General features: G+C 41.8%; 1 long non-coding RNA gene across 2 annotated transcripts; it reads right to left on the bottom strand.

Annotated features, from left to right (window-relative positions):
- Positions 1–253: 253 nt before the first annotated feature.
- Positions 254–3,143, bottom strand: LOC123078220 (uncharacterized). 2 transcript variants are annotated; one of them, XR_006437189.1, is made up of 4 exons: positions 2,955–3,143; positions 2,710–2,821; positions 762–2,625; positions 254–496 (listed from the first exon to the last, which is right to left on the bottom strand). It is a non-coding gene; the product is annotated as an uncharacterized lncRNA (long non-coding RNA). The 2 variants fall into 2 exon arrangements; XR_006437188.1 differs by having other exon boundaries at positions 254–2,625.
- Between the last annotated feature and the right edge of the window lie 1,181 nt (positions 3,144–4,324).

Here is a 4,324-nt window from a genome sequence, read left to right as displayed (position 1 = left end):
GGTAAACGATGTGAATAAGCGTTGCCAGGTAGCTACATATAAAGTTAGAGCCAAACAACGCTTCATATGCGTTGATGACTACCCTGAACAAAATGATTTTCAAATGGGCATAAATGGTCATTGCAATGCCTAGAAGCATTCCTTCATAGCATGAAAATTAATGGTACTTCATATATTGCCATCTAGAGTTACCATGTCAATGCTGATAAAGCACATATAAGAACCACAATATAATAAGCAAAAAAGTCTCATTTATTAATTTGACTGTTGCATTACAAAGAACGCGATCCAAAGATTACAAGATGTGAACTATCTAGTAGCAGCGGCCTAATTCTCGACCTTGCAATTAACATCTCAGCCATTGTAAAAACATAATGTTTGAAGCATTGATCTTGCAAAAAAAATCTAAAACATCATGTGGAACTATCTAGTAGTAGCTTCATTCTCGACCTTGCAATCCACACCCGAGCCATGCATATTAGTTTATCTTCGCAATCTGCAACAGCAAAGAAATGAGATAAGTAACATACATTAGAGAAAATCAGATTAATAGAAAAGTAAAATTTGGAGGAGCAACGTACAGAGAAGGTCATGCGATAATCAATTCCACTACATCTATTGAGCGGCATGTTCTAAGCCATCAGCATTTTTCCACCTTGTATAGTGAATTAGTGTCTTGATACAATGTAATTTGTGGTTTTTTTAATCAAAAGTCAGTAGGAAAGGTCATACAAACACATAAAGGCTCACAAGTTACTTACCTTACATCTGTTGTCCAACCGAGGCTGCCACCCTCAAACCCAGCACCATATAACCAATGAAGAATGAGGTGGTAAGCCAAAGGAAGAGTTAGGCGAAGAATAAAAACAAAAAAAAGGTTAGCTAGTTTACTGAATTTACAACAGAGAATATAGCTGGCCCTAGATCAGCCTTGGCTCTATGTAGCAGAAGGGAATAATCTCACTTAAATATAGTTTTCCAGGAATCAAATGATGGGTCAATATTCCAAAATATCTTGTGATTTCTTTCCTTCCAGATGATCTAGGTTGCAGTTATGAAGACTAGATGCATTGTGTGATTATTGCAAAAAGAAAAACAAACATAAAACTTCATAGATAGCTTGATGTCACATCGTTAACCTATTAAAATATATAGCTATGTTGTATGCTGAGTTGCAAACATAAGACATTAAGGAGAAAATAATTGATATTCCAAAATTTAGGAATTAAAGATGCACTGGCTCTTATCCATTTTTAGAGGCATTATATGCTCGAAAACAATAGAAAAGAAGGCATGACTGATGTATAATTTCTACATTTAGCGGTAGTAATAGGAAGATATGCCAAAAAAAAGCAGATTTAAAATGCTTTGTGAAACTGAATGGGCAGTATGTGCAAGCATTATGTTATTAGTTTGTCATAAGTTTCAGTTATAGTATAGTATGGTACTCCCGTAAGTGTTCTCTTGTACAAATAAGGTGGGGAAAAAAGATGAAGGCATATGGTAGATAATAAAAATATTTAGGATTGCTATTAATAATCCAATTTAGTATATATACATTTTGTAATTAACCTGCAGATTCATAGTACGGATTGGTAAATTTTGTAATTAACCTGCATATTCATATATAATATGGATTGGTAACTTAGAAGTCCACGAATCATTATTTCAAATGTATATATACTGAAATAAAATATGTCTAGACAAGCCGTCGCCTCAGATAATACCCTGGGTGGACCAGAGAAGTAAATTTTAAGTTCTGCTGTTACAATCATGCAGTAGCTGGGCTGCCAGTCATCAGAAGATCATTACTCGAACAAAGGTCTCTAGCCTAAAATGGTTTTTCTGAATATGAACCTTCTAAGTTAATCCGGATACTGTTAATTTGATGCAAGTTCGTACTGCCAATATATATGACAAGCAAATAAATTTTCTCCAGGGAGATGGTTCAGTATTTCAAGTATAAGATTATGGTCCTAAGTGGCAAGCAACTTTTTCAATAGTAGTCCGTGTTGTTTCAAAGAGAAAAATTAGAGACTGCAATGTTGAAGATTGTGTAATCAGTTTCTAGTATATTTCTAAATAAGATGGGCGATGTAAGAAAGAATATCCTCGTACTTGCCTAGGTATCTAACTGTTCCTCCTTGGTTCTAGTATCCATGTAACTTCTAACTTCTGCATCTTCAGTCTAGTGTAGGAATATGACTAAGTTCCCCTTAAAAAATATACATAAATCAACAGAAATGCAAAAAACACAAACCACAAAACAGAGGAAGACGAGCAGCAAAATGCCCCATGGCTGTCCCTGAACTTGATGGTGCCGTCGCGAAGCATCCCGGGGCCGACGACGAATGACAGCATAGTGCACACGTTCTTCCACTCAAACGCTCTGCTGCTGCACGAGTAGCACTGCTACACGAACGTTGGCCCCACTGTGTTTCCCACCGTAGACCCCTCTACGTGCTCCGGCAAGCTCACCACCACCCTGCACGCAGCACCACCCAAATTCACAGTTTTTGTGTTCGTTACATCTTATACATTTGCCTTTGTCCCCGGCCGCCTTCACGTACTCATCAGCGGCAAAATCCGAGAAACTTAACCACAGGCCTCGTGTCCTAGAAGATCCTATGAAATCGAAAGTGATTCAGGAACAAAGTTAGTAGCAGGTACTACACGTTTGTACTTCTGAATCCTTCGATGTATACGTACCTTGCCTTGCGAGAAGATGATGTCGGTGTGGCAGGGATTGGTGCAGATGACCTTCATGCGGATCTCATAGGCTTTTGCAGTCCATCGAGGATCCATCAACCCTGCCCCTGCACTGTTGACACATCATCCAAATTCCAATCCAGCGAGGGTCAACCAGATGGATTAGTATTGGTGAGAATGATGATTGACACTAGATAGATCAGAAAAGGGGCAGCGCAACAAAATAGGGAAGTAGAGATGCAGACCTAGGCGGAGATTTGGAATGGAAGGCGCCGCCACCGATTATGGATTAAGAGATTCTTCTAGGGCTTCTCGCGGCAGAAAAGTTGGGAAGTTGCTGTCATGGGCGGGAGAAGATGAGAGATCTACGGTGACTTTTTTTTTTGAACATCATCTACGGAGACTCTTCTCAAGACGTGCGAGAGTTCAAATAAAAAAACATGGGAGAGGTGGGATACGTGGGGCTACTTGCAACACATCTGATATTTCGTTGGAAACTATCGGTTGTTATAGGGGGTTGTTGTTGTTGTGAAAAGGTCCACCACTCCTAGGCCAGATTCCTCCTTGTCAAGTACAAAGTAAAAGATTGCCGTGATGAGGATGCAATATCGGCATTCTGCAAAAATTGTGCAGACGAAGGAATCCTCAACGCCATCAATCGCCGCCGCATACTGAAATTTGCTGACTTAGCAATCATCGTACAAAAAGACTGCGCGATGGAAAGCGCCTGGGAAACTCGGGCAACTCGCTGGGAACCACCAGCCCCAACCCAACTCCCCCTACATGCGAAAAGGGCGTACCCTCGTGGCACGCCCAGTCCCACAGTCAAAAAACACAAAGCCGCCATACGGCACGGCACCATTCTGGAAGGGTGGCTCGATGGCCCATGCTAAATACATGCAACTACAGATACCATGGCAACCCATAGCCTTAGAGCATGTTGGATACTACGACAGGTAGCCAAGAGCGGCGAGGACATCCTTATAAAGGACGCCCCGGAACAATACCCCCTAAAAGATGACGACCCAAGAGTACTGACAGTCTTTGAGACATTCGCTTCAAATAACAAGCGCAAAAGGGCACTTCGTGAGCTCAACGAAGTTTGCCAAATTGCTGTAATAAACCCATGGAACGACACGGCTATAACATTCAACGCCGGTGACGAACCAAAGTACAGAACAATACGAGCACCAGCCACATTAGTCCTCAGCCCCATCGTGGATGGGTTTCGAATCACCAAGGTCCTCATGGACGGTGGCAGCAGACTAAATCTCATTTATGAGGACACACTCCATAAAATGGAAATAGACAGGAGCCGCATCAAACAAAGTAACACAACCTTCCGGGGAATTATTCCTAGTCGGGAGACGCGGTGCGCGGGCAAAATCACACTTGACGTGGTATTCGGCACGCCGGAGAATTATCGGTCCGAAGAAATAACCTTCCAAGTGGCCCCTTTCAGCAGCGGATATCACGCCTTATTGGGGCGGGATGCTTTCACACGCTTCCAAGCTATACCTCACTACGGATATATGAAGCTCAAAATGCCCGGACCAAACGGTATAATCACTCTCGCCGGTGATCCGGACATAGCACTGCACGCTGAAAACAAAAC

Source organism: Triticum aestivum, chromosome 3D, assembly GCF_018294505.1.
Source record: "Triticum aestivum cultivar Chinese Spring chromosome 3D, IWGSC CS RefSeq v2.1, whole genome shotgun sequence".
NCBI lineage: Eukaryota > Viridiplantae > Streptophyta > Magnoliopsida > Poales > Poaceae > Triticum > Triticum aestivum.
The sequence above is the reverse complement of the archived record's forward strand: the minus strand, read 5'-3'. Positions and strand labels throughout refer to the sequence as shown.